The sequence below is a fragment of the Eucyclogobius newberryi genome, unplaced genomic scaffold (genome assembly GCF_026437365.1).
Source record: "Eucyclogobius newberryi isolate DKJ021-1_F unplaced genomic scaffold, fEucNew1.0.hap1 SCAF_12, whole genome shotgun sequence".
Taxonomy (NCBI): Eukaryota; Metazoa; Chordata; class Actinopteri; order Gobiiformes; family Gobiidae; genus Eucyclogobius; species Eucyclogobius newberryi.
The window spans coordinates 38,589,369-38,604,959 of NW_027315746.1; the positions used below are offsets into that span (position 1 = coordinate 38,589,369).

Here is a 15,591-nt window from a genome sequence, read left to right on the forward strand (position 1 = left end):
TATTTTATGCCCCAAAAATATTTTGAAGCTTGTAAAAAGTATGTAAAAAATACCAGGTGCTGAAAGCATTTTTTAAACAATTGAGTGTAAAATAAAGATAAAAATATAGAGTATTTTAAGCAAAAAAATCAAAACAAAACTTTACTGTCTTGCTACTTTTGTACATTTGAGAGTATTTTAGGCCAAAAAATATATATATATATTTTGAAGCCTGTTAAAAGTATGTAAAAATGTTCAGCACAATTTACCTGTTTTATATATAAAAAAAAAAAAAAAGAGTATTAATGCAAAAAAAAAAAAAAAATTGTTGTCCTGCTACTTTTGTACATTTGAGAGAATATTTTATGCCCCCAAAAATATTTTGAAGCTTGTAAAAAAATATGTAAAAAATATCAGGTGCGGAAAGCATTTTTTGAAACAATTGAGTGTAAATTAAAGATAAAAAAGAGTATTTTAAGCAAAAACTAAGCAAAACATTGCTGTCCTGCTACTTTTGTACATTTTGAGAGTAATTTATGCAAAAATACCAGGCGCCATCAGCATTTTTTGAAATGATTTACAAAACTAAAAACTTATTTTGACTAAACAGGTGGTGCCTATATGGTATTTTCTATGTATTTCATGGAAACAGAGTATTTTATGCCAAAACACATAGGAATAATAGAATAATATTCAGGCTAAAAGCAGGGAAATGGCCAAATGATAAAGAAAGCCCAAAAGGTGTCTTGAAACATTGACTCTTACATTTGAGCAGGGTTTTCTTTAGGTTGAAAGAGTCAAGTTGACAAGAAAAGCTTGTCTGTTCCTCCTGGAAAAGCACGAGTCCCATTCCCCATCTGGAGCTGGTGAAACATGGATATAAAAGCAGTCTCCACCCCAGAGCCCTTCGCTTACGGCCATACCACCCTGAACACGCCCGATCTCGTCTGATCTCGGAAGCTAAGCAGGGTCGGGCCTGGTTAGTACTTGGATGGGAGACCGCCTGGGAATACCAGGTGCTGTATGCTTTTATCTTCTTTTGTAAAGCCTTCAACAGACAAAGAAACAAAGAAACACAGTATGTGTGCATATTTTGAAACTAAAGTGGAACCAAAAACACAGTCAATTTGACTTTAAAATCACACATTTTTGTACAAACTGCCATTTAGAATATGGACAGCAGAGGGAGCTGTCCTGCTACTTTTGTACATTTAGAGTCTTTTATGACCAAAAAATATATTCTGAAACTTGTAAAAAAGGATGTAAAAATACCAGGTGCTGAAAGCAATTTTCAACGCAATTGACCTGTTTAATAAAAAATAAAAAAAGAGTATTTATGCCCCAAGAAACCCCTGAGAAACATTGTTGTCCTGCTACTTTTGTACATTTTGAGCGAGTATTTTATGCCCCAAAAATATTTTGAAGCTTGTAAAAAGTATGTAAAAAATACCAGGTGCTGAAAGCATTTTTTAAACAATTGAGTGTAAAATAAAGATAAAAATATAGAGTATTTTAAGCAAAAAAATCAAAACAAAACTTTACTGTCTTGCTACTTTTGTACATTTGAGAGTATTTTAGGCCAAAAAATATATATATATATTTTGAAGCCTGTTAAAAGTATGTAAAAATGTTCAGCACAATTTACCTGTTTTATATATAAAAAAAAAAAAGAGTATTAATGCAAAAAAAAAAAAAAATTGTTGTCCTGCTACTTTTGTACATTTGAGAGAATATTTTATGCCCCCAAAAATATTTTGAAGCTTGTAAAAAAATATGTAAAAAATATCAGGTGCGGAAAGCATTTTTTGAAACAATTGAGTGTAAATTAAAGATAAAAAAGAGTATTTTAAGCAAAAACTAAGCAAAACATTGCTGTCCTGCTACTTTTGTACATTTTGAGAGTAATTTATGCAAAAATACCAGGCGCCATCAGCATTTTTTGAAATGATTTACAAAACTAAAAACTTATTTTGACTAAACAGGTGGTGCCTATATGGTATTTTCTATGTATTTCATGGAAACAGAGTATTTTATGCCAAAACACATAGGAATAATAGAATAATATTCAGGCTAAAAGCAGGGAAATGGCCAAATGATAAAGAAAGCCCAAAAGGTGTCTTGAAACATTGACTCTTACATTTGAGCAGGGTTTTCTTTAGGTTGAAAGAGTCAAGTTGACAAGAAAAGCTTGTCTGTTCCTCCTGGAAAAGCACGAGTCCCATTCCCCATCTGGAGCTGGTGAAACATGGATATAAAAGCAGTCTCCACCCCAGAGCCCTTCGCTTACGGCCATACCACCCTGAACACGCCCGATCTCGTCTGATCTCGGAAGCTAAGCAGGGTCGGGCCTGGTTAGTACTTGGATGGGAGACCGCCTGGGAATACCAGGTGCTGTAAGCTTTTATCTTCTTTTGTAAAGCCTTCAACAGACAAAGAAACAAAGAAACACAGTATGTGTGCATATTTTGAAACTAAAGTGGAACCAAAAACACAGTCAATTTGACTTTAAAATCACACATTTTTGTACAAACTGCCATTTAGAATATGGACAGCAGAGGGAGCTGTCCTGCTACTTTTGTACATTTAGAGTCTTTTATGACCAAAAAATATATTCTGAAACTTGTAAAAAAGGATGTAAAAATACCAGGTGCTGAAAGCAATTTTCAACGCAATTGACCTGTTTAATAAAAAATAAAAAAAGAGTATTTATGCCCCAAGAAACCCCTGAGAAACATTGTTGTCCTGCTACTTTTGTACATTTTGAGCGAGTATTTTATGCCCCAAAAATATTTTGAAGCTTGTAAAAAGTATGTAAAAAATACCAGGTGCTGAAAGCATTTTTTAAACAATTGAGTGTAAAATAAAGATAAAAATATAGAGTATTTTAAGCAAAAAAATCAAAACAAAACTTTACTGTCTTGCTACTTTTGTACATTTGAGAGTATTTTAGGCCAAAAAATATATATATATATTTTGAAGCCTGTTAAAAGTATGTAAAAATGTTCAGCACAATTTACCTGTTTTATATATAAAAAAAAAAAAAAAGAGTATTAATGCAAAAAAAAAAAAAAAATTGTTGTCCTGCTACTTTTGTACATTTGAGAGAATATTTTATGCCCCCAAAAATATTTTGAAGCTTGTAAAAAAATATGTAAAAAATATCAGGTGCGGAAAGCATTTTTTGAAACAATTGAGTGTAAATTAAAGATAAAAAAGAGTATTTTAAGCAAAAACTAAGCAAAACATTGCTGTCCTGCTACTTTTGTACATTTTGAGAGTAATTTATGCAAAAATACCAGGCGCCATCAGCATTTTTTGAAATGATTTACAAAACTAAAAACTTATTTTGACTAAACAGGTGGTGCCTATATGGTATTTTCTATGTATTTCATGGAAACAGAGTATTTTATGCCAAAACACATAGGAATAATAGAATAATATTCAGGCTAAAAGCAGGGAAATGGCCAAATGATAAAGAAAGCCCAAAAGGTGTCTTGAAACATTGACTCTTACATTTGAGCAGGGTTTTCTTTAGGTTGAAAGAGTCAAGTTGACAAGAAAAGCTTGTCTGTTCCTCCTGGAAAAGCACGAGTCCCATTCCCCATCTGGAGCTGGTGAAACATGGATATAAAAGCAGTCTCCACCCCAGAGCCCTTCGCTTACGGCCATACCACCCTGAACACGCCCGATCTCGTCTAATCTCGGAAGCTAAGCAGGGTCGGGCCTGGTTAGTACTTGGATGGGAGACCGCCTGGGAATACCAGGTGCTGTAAGCTTTTATCTTCTTTTGTAAAGCCTTCAACAGACAAAGAAACAAAGAAACACAGTATGTGTGCATATTTTGAAACTAAAGTGGAACCAAAAACACAGTCAATTTGACTTTAAAATCACACATTTTTGTACAAACTGCCATTTAGAATATGGACAGCAGAGGGAGCTGTCCTGCTACTTTTGTACATTTAGAGTCTTTTATGACCAAAAAATATATTCTGAAACTTGTAAAAAAGGATGTAAAAATACCAGGTGCTGAAAGCAATTTTCAACGCAATTGACCTGTTTAATAAAAAATAAAAAAAGAGTATTTATGCCCCAAGAAACCCCTGAGAAACATTGTTGTCCTGCTACTTTTGTACATTTTGAGCGAGTATTTTATGCCCCAAAAATATTTTGAAGCTTGTAAAAAGTATGTAAAAAATACCAGGTGCTGAAAGCATTTTTTAAACAATTGAGTGTAAAATAAAGATAAAAATATAGAGTATTTTAAGCAAAAAAATCAAAACAAAACTTTACTGTCTTGCTACTTTTGTACATTTGAGAGTATTTTAGGCCAAAAAATATATATATATATTTTGAAGCCTGTTAAAAGTATGTAAAAATGTTCAGCACAATTTACCTGTTTTATATATAAAAAAAAAAGAGTATTAATGCAAAAAAAAAAAAAAATTGTTGTCCTGCTACTTTTGTACATTTGAGAGAATATTTTATGCCCCCAAAAATATTTTGAAGCTTGTAAAAAAATATGTAAAAAATATCAGGTGCGGAAAGCATTTTTTGAAACAATTGAGTGTAAATTAAAGATAAAAAAGAGTATTTTAAGCAAAAACTAAGCAAAACATTGCTGTCCTGCTACTTTTGTACATTTTGAGAGTAATTTATGCAAAAATACCAGGCGCCATCAGCATTTTTTGAAATGATTTACAAAACTAAAAACTTATTTTGACTAAACAGGTGGTGCCTATATGGTATTTTCTATGTATTTCATGGAAACAGAGTATTTTATGCCAAAACACATAGGAATAATAGAATAATATTCAGGCTAAAAGCAGGGAAATGGCCAAATGATAAAGAAAGCCCAAAAGGTGTCTTGAAACATTGACTCTTACATTTGAGCAGGGTTTTCTTTAGGTTGAAAGAGTCAAGTTGACAAGAAAAGCTTGTCTGTTCCTCCTGGAAAAGCACGAGTCCCATTCCCCATCTGGAGCTGGTGAAACATGGATATAAAAGCAGTCTCCACCCCAGAGCCCTTCGCTTACGGCCATACCACCCTGAACACGCCCGATCTCGTCTAATCTCGGAAGCTAAGCAGGGTCGGGCCTGGTTAGTACTTGGATGGGAGACCGCCTGGGAATACCAGGTGCTGTAAGCTTTTATCTTCTTTTGTAAAGCCTTCAACAGACAAAGAAACAAAGAAACACAGTATGTGTGCATATTTTGAAACTAAAGTGGAACCAAAAACACAGTCAATTTGACTTTAAAATCACACATTTTTGTACAAACTGCCATTTAGAATATGGACAGCAGAGGGAGCTGTCCTGCTACTTTTGTACATTTAGAGTCTTTTATGACCAAAAAATATATTCTGAAACTTGTAAAAAAGGATGTAAAAATACCAGGTGCTGAAAGCAATTTTCAACGCAATTGACCTGTTTAATAAAAAATAAAAAAAGAGTATTTATGCCCCAAGAAACCCCTGAGAAACATTGTTGTCCTGCTACTTTTGTACATTTTGAGCGAGTATTTTATGCCCCAAAAATATTTTGAAGCTTGTAAAAAGTATGTAAAAAATACCAGGTGCTGAAAGCATTTTTTAAACAATTGAGTGTAAAATAAAGATAAAAATATAGAGTATTTTAAGCAAAAAAATCAAAACAAAACTTTACTGTCTTGCTACTTTTGTACATTTGAGAGTATTTTAGGCCAAAAAATATATATATATATATATATATATATATATATATATATATATATATATATTTTGAAGCCTGTTAAAAGTATGTAAAAATGTTCAGCACAATTTACCTGTTTTATATATAAAAAAAAAAGAGTATTAATGCAAAAAAAAAAAAAAATTGTTGTCCTGCTACTTTTGTACATTTGAGAGAATATTTTATGCCCCCAAAAATATTTTGAAGCTTGTAAAAAAATATGTAAAAAATATCAGGTGCGGAAAGCATTTTTTGAAACAATTGAGTGTAAATTAAAGATAAAAAAGAGTATTTTAAGCAAAAACTAAGCAAAACATTGCTGTCCTGCTACTTTTGTACATTTTGAGAGTAATTTATGCAAAAATACCAGGCGCCATCAGCATTTTTTGAAATGATTTACAAAACTAAAAACTTATTTTGACTAAACAGGTGGTGCCTATATGGTATTTTCTATGTATTTCATGGAAACAGAGTATTTTATGCCAAAACACATAGGAATAATAGAATAATATTCAGGCTAAAAGCAGGGAAATGGCCAAATGATAAAGAAAGCCCAAAAGGTGTCTTGAAACATTGACTCTTACATTTGAGCAGGGTTTTCTTTAGGTTGAAAGAGTCAAGTTGACAAGAAAAGCTTGTCTGTTCCTCCTGGAAAAGCACGAGTCCCATTCCCCATCTGGAGCTGGTGAAACATGGATATAAAAGCAGTCTCCACCCCAGAGCCCTTCGCTTACGGCCATACCACCCTGAACACGCCCGATCTCGTCTGATCTCGGAAGCTAAGCAGGGTCGGGCCTGGTTAGTACTTGGATGGGAGACCGCCTGGGAATACCAGGTGCTGTAAGCTTTTATCTTCTTTTGTAAAGCCTTCAACAGACAAAGAAACAAAGAAACACAGTATGTGTGCATATTTTGAAACTAAAGTGGAACCAAAAACACAGTCAATTTGACTTTAAAATCACACATTTTTGTACAAACTGCCATTTAGAATATGGACAGCAGAGGGAGCTGTCCTGCTACTTTTGTACATTTAGAGTCTTTTATGACCAAAAAATATATTCTGAAACTTGTAAAAAAGGATGTAAAAATACCAGGTGCTGAAAGCAATTTTCAACGCAATTGACCTGTTTAATAAAAAATAAAAAAAGAGTATTTATGCCCCAAGAAACCCCTGAGAAACATTGTTGTCCTGCTACTTTTGTACATTTTGAGCGAGTATTTTATGCCCCAAAAATATTTTGAAGCTTGTAAAAAGTATGTAAAAAATACCAGGTGCTGAAAGCATTTTTTAAACAATTGAGTGTAAAATAAAGATAAAAATATAGAGTATTTTAAGCAAAAAAATCAAAACAAAACTTTACTGTCTTGCTACTTTTGTACATTTGAGAGTATTTTAGGCCAAAAAATATATATATATATTTTGAAGCCTGTTAAAAGTATGTAAAAATGTTCAGCACAATTTACCTGTTTTATATATAAAAAAAAAAAAAAGAGTATTAATGCAAAAAAAAAAAAAAAATTGTTGTCCTGCTACTTTTGTACATTTGAGAGAATATTTTATGCCCCCAAAAATATTTTGAAGCTTGTAAAAAAATATGTAAAAAATATCAGGTGCGGAAAGCATTTTTTGAAACAATTGAGTGTAAATTAAAGATAAAAAAGAGTATTTTAAGCAAAAACTAAGCAAAACATTGCTGTCCTGCTACTTTTGTACATTTTGAGAGTAATTTATGCAAAAATACCAGGCGCCATCAGCATTTTTTGAAATGATTTACAAAACTAAAAACTTATTTTGACTAAACAGGTGGTGCCTATATGGTATTTTCTATGTATTTCATGGAAACAGAGTATTTTATGCCAAAACACATAGGAATAATAGAATAATATTCAGGCTAAAAGCAGGGAAATGGCCAAATGATAAAGAAAGCCCAAAAGGTGTCTTGAAACATTGACTCTTACATTTGAGCAGGGTTTTCTTTAGGTTGAAAGAGTCAAGTTGACAAGAAAAGCTTGTCTGTTCCTCCTGGAAAAGCACGAGTCCCATTCCCCATCTGGAGCTGGTGAAACATGGATATAAAACCAGTCTCCACCCCAGAGCCCTTCGCTTACGGCCATACCACCCTGAACACGCCCGATCTCGTCTGATCTCGGAAGCTAAGCAGGGTCGGGCCTGGTTAGTACTTGGATGGGAGACCGCCTGGGAATACCAGGTGCTGTAAGCTTTTATCTTCTTTTGTAAAGCCTTCAACAGACAAAGAAACAAAGAAACACAGTATGTGTGCATATTTTGAAACTAAAGTGGAACCAAAAACACAGTCAATTTGACTTTAAAATCACACATTTTTGTACAAACTGCCATTTAGAATATGGACAGCAGAGGGAGCTGTCCTGCTACTTTTGTACATTTAGAGTCTTTTATGACCAAAAAATATATTCTGAAACTTGTAAAAAAGGATGTAAAAATACCAGGTGCTGAAAGCAATTTTCAACGCAATTGACCTGTTTAATAAAAAATAAAAAAAGAGTATTTATGCCCCAAGAAACCCCTGAGAAACATTGTTGTCCTGCTACTTTTGTACATTTTGAGCGAGTATTTTATGCCCCAAAAATATTTTGAAGCTTGTAAAAAGTATGTAAAAAATACCAGGTGCTGAAAGCATTTTTTAAACAATTGAGTGTAAAATAAAGATAAAAATATAGAGTATTTTAAGCAAAAAAATCAAAACAAAACTTTACTGTCTTGCTACTTTTGTACATTTGAGAGTATTTTAGGCCAAAAAATATATATATATATATTTTGAAGCCTGTTAAAAGTATGTAAAAATGTTCAGCACAATTTACCTGTTTTATAAAAAAAAAAAAAAAAAGAGTATTAATGCAAAAAAAAAAAAAAATTGTTGTCCTGCTACTTTTGTACATTTGAGAGAATATTTTATGCCCCCAAAAATATTTTGAAGCTTGTAAAAAAATATGTAAAAAATATCAGGGAAAGCATTTTTTGAAACAATTGAGTGTAAATTAAAGATAAAAAAGAGTATTTTAAGCAAAAACTAAGCAAAACATTGCTGTCCTGCTACTTTTGTACATTTTGAGAGTAATTTATGCAAAAATACCAGGCGCCATCAGCATTTTTTGAAATGATTTACAAAACTAAAAACTTATTTTGACTAAACAGGTGGTGCCTATATGGTATTTTCTATGTATTTCATGGAAACAGAGTATTTTATGCCAAAACACATAGGAATAATAGAATAATATTCAGGCTAAAAGCAGGGAAATGGCCAAATGATAAAGAAAGCCCAAAAGGTGTCTTGAAACATTGACTCTTACATTTGAGCAGGGTTTTCTTTAGGTTGAAAGAGTCAAGTTGACAAGAAAAGCTTGTCTGTTCCTCCTGGAAAAGCACGAGTCCCATTCCCCATCTGGAGCTGGTGAAACATGGATATAAAAGCAGTCTCCACCCCAGAGCCCTTCGCTTACGGCCATACCACCCTGAACACGCCCGATCTCGTCTGATCTCGGAAGCTAAGCAGGGTCGGGCCTGGTTAGTACTTGGATGGGAGACCGCCTGGGAATACCAGGTGCTGTAAGCTTTTATCTTCTTTTGTAAAGCCTTCAACAGACAAAGAAACAAAGAAACACAGTATGTGTGCATATTTTGAAACTAAAGTGGAACCAAAAACACAGTCAATTTGACTTTAAAATCACACATTTTTGTACAAACTGCCATTTAGAATATGGACAGCAGAGGGAGCTGTCCTGCTACTTTTGTACATTTAGAGTCTTTTATGACCAAAAAATATATTCTGAAACTTGTAAAAAAGGATGTAAAAATACCAGGTGCTGAAAGCAATTTTCAACGCAATTGACCTGTTTAATAAAAAATAAAAAAAGAGTATTTATGCCCCAAGAAACCCCTGAGAAACATTGTTGTCCTGCTACTTTTGTACATTTTGAGCGAGTATTTTATGCCCCAAAAATATTTTGAAGCTTGTAAAAAGTATGTAAAAAATACCAGGTGCTGAAAGCATTTTTTAAACAATTGAGTGTAAAATAAAGATAAAAATATAGAGTATTTTAAGCAAAAAAATCAAAACAAAACTTTACTGTCTTGCTACTTTTGTACATTTGAGAGTATTTTAGGCCAAAAAATATATATATATATATTTTGAAGCCTGTTAAAAGTATGTAAAAATGTTCAGCACAATTTACCTGTTTTATAAAAAAAAAAAAAAAAAGAGTATTAATGCAAAAAAAAAAAAAAATTGTTGTCCTGCTACTTTTGTACATTTGAGAGAATATTTTATGCCCCCAAAAATATTTTGAAGCTTGTAAAAAAATATGTAAAAAATATCAGGTGCGGAAAGCATTTTTTGAAACAATTGAGTGTAAATTAAAGATAAAAAAGAGTATTTTAAGCAAAAACTAAGCAAAACATTGCTGTCCTGCTACTTTTGTACATTTTGAGAGTAATTTATGCAAAAATACCAGGCGCCATCAGCATTTTTTGAAATGATTTACAAAACTAAAAACTTATTTTGACTAAACAGGTGGTGCCTATATGGTATTTTCTATGTATTTCATGGAAACAGAGTATTTTATGCCAAAACACATAGGAATAATAGAATAATATTCAGGCTAAAAGCAGGGAAATGGCCAAATGATAAAGAAAGCCCAAAAGGTGTCTTGAAACATTGACTCTTACATTTGAGCAGGGTTTTCTTTAGGTTGAAAGAGTCAAGTTGACAAGAAAAGCTTGTCTGTTCCTCCTGGAAAAGCACGAGTCCCATTCCCCATCTGGAGCTGGTGAAACATGGATATAAAAGCAGTCTCCACCCCAGAGCCCTTCGCTTACGGCCATACCACCCTGAACACGCCCGATCTCGTCTGATCTCGGAAGCTAAGCAGGGTCGGGCCTGGTTAGTACTTGGATGGGAGACCGCCTGGGAATACCAGGTGCTGTAAGCTTTTATCTTCTTTTGTAAAGCCTTCAACAGACAAAGAAACAAAGAAACACAGTATGTGTGCATATTTTGAAACTAAAGTGGAACCAAAAACACAGTCAATTTGACTTTAAAATCACACATTTTTGTACAAACTGCCATTTAGAATATGGACAGCAGAGGGAGCTGTCCTGCTACTTTTGTACATTTAGAGTCTTTTATGACCAAAAAATATATTCTGAAACTTGTAAAAAAGGATGTAAAAATACCAGGTGCTGAAAGCAATTTTCAACGCAATTGACCTGTTTAATAAAAAATAAAAAAAGAGTATTTATGCCCCAAGAAACCCCTGAGAAACATTGTTGTCCTGCTACTTTTGTACATTTTGAGCGAGTATTTTATGCCCCAAAAATATTTTGAAGCTTGTAAAAAGTATGTAAAAAATACCAGGTGCTGAAAGCATTTTTTAAACAATTGAGTGTAAAATAAAGATAAAAATATAGAGTATTTTAAGCAAAAAAATCAAAACAAAACTTTACTGTCTTGCTACTTTTGTACATTTGAGAGTATTTTAGGCCAAAAAATATATATATATATTTTGAAGCCTGTTAAAAGTATGTAAAAATGTTCAGCACAATTTACCTGTTTTATATATAAAAAAAAAAAAAAGAGTATTAATGCAAAAAAAAAAAAAAATTGTTGTCCTGCTACTTTTGTACATTTGAGAGAATATTTTATGCCCCCAAAAATATTTTGAAGCTTGTAAAAAAATATGTAAAAAATATCAGGTGCGGAAAGCATTTTTTGAAACAATTGAGTGTAAATTAAAGATAAAAAAGAGTAATTTAAGCAAAAACTAAGCAAAACATTGCTGTCCTGCTACTTTTGTACATTTTGAGAGTAATTTATGCAAAAATACCAGGCGCCATCAGCATTTTTTGAAATGATTTACAAAACTAAAAACTTATTTTGACTAAACAGGTGGTGCCTATATGGTATTTTCTATGTATTTCATGGAAACAGAGTATTTTATGCCAAAACACATAGGAATAATAGAATAATATTCAGGCTAAAAGCAGGGAAATGGCCAAATGATAAAGAAAGCCCAAAAGGTGTCTTGAAACATTGACTCTTACATTTGAGCAGGGTTTTCTTTAGGTTGAAAGAGTCAAGTTGACAAGAAAAGCTTGTCTGTTCCTCCTGGAAAAGCACGAGTCGCATTCCCCATCTGGAGCTGGTGAAACATGGATATAAAAGCAGTCTCCACCCCAAAGCCAGTCGCTTACGGCCATACCACCCTGAACACGCCCGATCTCGTCTGATCTCGGAAGCTAAGCAGGGTCGGGCCTGGTTAGTACTTGGATGGGAGACCGCCTGGGAATACCAGGTGCTGTAAGCTTTTATCTTCTTTTGTAAAGCCTTCAACAGACAAAGAAACAAAGAAACACAGTATGTGTGCATATTTTGAAACTAAAGTGGAACCAAAAACACAGTCAATTTGACTTTAAAATCACACATTTTTGTACAAACTGCCATTTAGAATATGGACAGCAGAGGGAGCTGTCCTGCTACTTTTGTACATTTAGAGTCTTTTATGACCAAAAAATATATTCTGAAACTTGTAAAAAAGGATGTAAAAATACCAGGTGCTGAAAGCAATTTTCAACGCAATTGACCTGTTTAATAAAAAATAAAAAAAGAGTATTTATGCCCCAAGAAACCCCTGAGAAACATTGTTGTCCTGCTACTTTTGTACATTTTGAGCGAGTATTTTATGCCCCAAAAATATTTTGAAGCTTGTAAAAAGTATGTAAAAAATACCAGGTGCTGAAAGCATTTTTAAACAATTGAGTGTAAAATAAAGATAAAAATATAGAGTATTTTAAGCAAAAAAATCAAAACAAAACTTTACTGTCTTGCTACTTTTGTACATTTGAGAGTATTTTAGGCCAAAAAAATATATATATATATATATTTTGAAGCCTGTTAAAAGTATGTAAAAATGTTCAGCACAATTTACCTGTTTTATAAAAAAAAAAAAAAAAAAAGAGTATTAATGCAAAAAAAAATAAAAATTGTTGTCCTGCTACTTTTGTACATTTGAGAGAATATTTTATGCCCCCAAAAATATTTTGAAGCTTGTAAAAAAATATGTAAAAAATATCAGGTGCGGAAAGCATTTTTTGAAACAATTGAGTGTAAATTAAAGATAAAAAAGAGTATTTTAAGCAAAAACTAAGCAAAACATTGCTGTCCTGCTACTTTTGTACATTTTGAGAGTAATTTATGCAAAAATACCAGGCGCCATCAGCATTTTTTGAAATGATTTACAAAACTAAAAACTTATTTTGACTAAACAGGTGGTGCCTATATGGTATTTTCTATGTATTTCATGGAAACAGAGTATTTTATGCCAAAACACATAGGAATAATAGAATAATATTCAGGCTAAAAGCAGGGAAATGGCCAAATGATAAAGAAAGCCCAAAAGGTGTCTTGAAACATTGACTCTTACATTTGAGCAGGGTTTTCTTTAGGTTGAAAGAGTCAAGTTGACAAGAAAAGCTTGTCTGTTCCTCCTGGAAAAGCACGAGTCCCATTCCCCATCTGGAGCTGGTGAAACATGGATATAAAAGCAGTCTCCACCCCAGAGCCCTTCGCTTACGGCCATACCACCCTGAACACGCCCGATCTCGTCTGATCTCGGAAGCTAAGCAGGGTCGGGCCTGGTTAGTACTTGGATGGGAGACCGCCTGGGAATACCAGGTGCTGTAAGCTTTTATCTTCTTTTGTAAAGCCTTCAACAGACAAAGAAACAAAGAAACACAGTATGTGTGCATATTTTGAAACTAAAGTGGAACCAAAAACACAGTCAATTTGACTTTAAAATCACACATTTTTGTACAAACTGCCATTTAGAATATGGACAGCAGAGGGAGCTGTCCTGCTACTTTTGTACATTTAGAGTCTTTTATGACCAAAAAATATATTCTGAAACTTGTAAAAAAGGATGTAAAAATACCAGGTGCTGAAAGCAATTTTCAACGCAATTTACCTGTTTAATAAAAAATAAAAAAAGAGTGTTTATGCCCCAAGAAACCCCTGAGAAACATTGTTGTCCTGCTACTTTTGTACATTTTGAGCGAGTATTTTATGCCCCAAAAATATTTTGAAGCTTGTAAAAAGTATGTAAAAAATACCAGGTGCTGAAAGCATTTTTTAAACAATTGAGTGTAAAATAAAGATAAAAATATAGAGTATTTTAAGCAAAAAAATCAAAACAAAACTTTACTGTCTTGCTACTTTTGTACATTTGAGAGTATTTTAGGCCAAAAAATATATATATATATATTTTGAAGCCTGTTAAAAGTATGTAAAAATGTTCAGCACAATTTACCTGTTTTATAAAAAAAAAAAAAAAAGAGTATTAATGCAAAAAAAAAAAAAACATTGTTGTCCTGCTACTTTTGTACATTTGAGAGAATATTTTATGCCCCCAAAAATATTTTGAAGCTTGTAAAAAAATATGTAAAAATATCAGGTGCGGAAAGCATTTTTTGAAACAATTGAGTGTAAATTAAAGATAAAAAGAGTATTTTAAGCAAAAACTAAGCAAAACATTGCTGTCCTGCTACTTTTGTACATTTTGAGAGTAATTTATGCAAAAATACCAGGCGCCATCAGCATTTTTTGAAATGATTTACAAAACTAAAAACTTATTTTGACTAAACAGGTGGTGCCTATATGGTATTTTCTATGTATTTCATGGAAACAGAGTATTTTATGCCAAAACACATAGGAATAATAGAATAATATTCAGGCTAAAAGCAGGGAAATGGCCAAATGATAAAGAAAGCCCAAAAGGTGTCTTGAAACATTGACTCTTACATTTGAGCAGGGTTTTCTTTAGGTTGAAAGAGTCAAGTTGACAAGAAAAGCTTGTCTGTTCCTCCTGGAAAAGCACGAGTCCCATTCCCCATCTGGAGCTGGTGAAACATGGATATAAAAGCAGTCTCCACCCCAGAGCCCTTCGCTTACGGCCATACCACCCTGAACACGCCCGATCTCGTCTGATCTCGGAAGCTAAGCAGGGTCGGGCCTGGTTAGTACTTGGATGGGAGACAGCGCCTGGGAATACCAGGTGCTGTAAGCTTTTATCTTCTTTTGTAAAGCCTTCAACAGACAAAGAAACAAAGAAACACAGTATGTGTGCATATTTTGAAACTAAAGTGGAACCAAAAACACAGTCAATTTGACTTTAAAATCACACATTTTTGTACAAACTGCCATTTAGAATATGGACAGCAGAGGGAGCTGTCCTGCTACTTTTGTACATTTAGAGTCTTTTATGACCAAAAAATATATTCTGAACTTTGTAAAAAAGGATGTAAAAATACCAGGTGCTGAAAGCAATTTTCAACGCAATTGACCTGTTTAATAAAAAATAAAAAAAGAGTATTTATGCCCCAAGAAACCCCTGAGAAACATTGTTGTCCTGCTACTTTTGTACATTTTGAGCGAGTATTTTATGCCCCAAAAATATTTTGAAGCTTGTAAAAAGTATGTAAAAAATACCAGGTGCTGAAAGCATTTTTTAAACAATTGAGTGTAAAATAAAGATAAAAATATAGAGTATTTTAAGCAAAAAAATCAAAACAAAACTTTACTGTCTTGCTACTTTTGTACATTTGAGAGTATTTTAGGCCAAAAAATATATATATATATTTTGAAGCCTGTTAAAAGTATGTAAAAATGTTCAGCACAATTTACCTGTTTTATATATATAAAAAAAAAAAAAAGAGTATTAATGCAAAAAAAAAAAAAAATTGTTGTCCTGCTACTTTTGTACATTTGAGAGAATATTTTATGCCCCCAAAAATATTTTGAAGCTTGTAAAAAAATATGTAAAAAATATCAGGTGCGGAAAGCATTTTTTGAAACAATTGAGTGTAAATTAAAGATAA

General features: G+C 32.9%; 11 non-coding genes across 11 annotated transcripts; all 11 read left to right on the forward strand.

Annotated features, from left to right (window-relative positions):
• Positions 1 to 888: 888 nt before the first annotated feature.
• On the forward strand, positions 889 to 1,007 carry LOC140356802 (5S ribosomal RNA). Its single transcript, XR_011926111.1, has one exon. It is a non-coding gene; the product is annotated as a 5S ribosomal RNA (ribosomal RNA).
• Positions 1,008 to 2,260: 1,253 nt separating this feature from the next.
• On the forward strand, positions 2,261 to 2,379 carry LOC140356894 (5S ribosomal RNA). Its single transcript, XR_011926201.1, has one exon. It is a non-coding gene; the product is annotated as a 5S ribosomal RNA (ribosomal RNA).
• A 1,257-nt stretch (positions 2,380 to 3,636) lies between these two features.
• Positions 3,637 to 3,755, forward strand: LOC140356818 (5S ribosomal RNA). The gene has a single exon (XR_011926127.1). It is a non-coding gene; the product is annotated as a 5S ribosomal RNA (ribosomal RNA).
• Positions 3,756 to 5,006: 1,251 nt separating this feature from the next.
• LOC140356819 (5S ribosomal RNA) lies at positions 5,007 to 5,125 on the forward strand. The gene has a single exon (XR_011926128.1). It is a non-coding gene; the product is annotated as a 5S ribosomal RNA (ribosomal RNA).
• Positions 5,126 to 6,412: 1,287 nt separating this feature from the next.
• Positions 6,413 to 6,531, forward strand: LOC140356970 (5S ribosomal RNA). Its single transcript, XR_011926270.1, has one exon. It is a non-coding gene; the product is annotated as a 5S ribosomal RNA (ribosomal RNA).
• A 1,256-nt stretch (positions 6,532 to 7,787) lies between these two features.
• Positions 7,788 to 7,906, forward strand: LOC140356982 (5S ribosomal RNA). The gene has a single exon (XR_011926281.1). It is a non-coding gene; the product is annotated as a 5S ribosomal RNA (ribosomal RNA).
• A 1,252-nt stretch (positions 7,907 to 9,158) lies between these two features.
• LOC140356994 (5S ribosomal RNA) lies at positions 9,159 to 9,277 on the forward strand. Its single transcript, XR_011926292.1, has one exon. It is a non-coding gene; the product is annotated as a 5S ribosomal RNA (ribosomal RNA).
• Positions 9,278 to 10,533: 1,256 nt separating this feature from the next.
• LOC140356787 (5S ribosomal RNA) lies at positions 10,534 to 10,652 on the forward strand. The gene has a single exon (XR_011926096.1). It is a non-coding gene; the product is annotated as a 5S ribosomal RNA (ribosomal RNA).
• Positions 10,653 to 11,907: 1,255 nt separating this feature from the next.
• On the forward strand, positions 11,908 to 12,026 carry LOC140356798 (5S ribosomal RNA). Its single transcript, XR_011926107.1, has one exon. It is a non-coding gene; the product is annotated as a 5S ribosomal RNA (ribosomal RNA).
• Positions 12,027 to 13,286: 1,260 nt separating this feature from the next.
• On the forward strand, positions 13,287 to 13,405 carry LOC140356809 (5S ribosomal RNA). Its single transcript, XR_011926118.1, has one exon. It is a non-coding gene; the product is annotated as a 5S ribosomal RNA (ribosomal RNA).
• Positions 13,406 to 14,659: 1,254 nt separating this feature from the next.
• Positions 14,660 to 14,780, forward strand: LOC140356847 (5S ribosomal RNA). The gene has a single exon (XR_011926156.1). It is a non-coding gene; the product is annotated as a 5S ribosomal RNA (ribosomal RNA).
• The last annotated feature ends 811 nt before the right edge of the window (positions 14,781 to 15,591 follow it).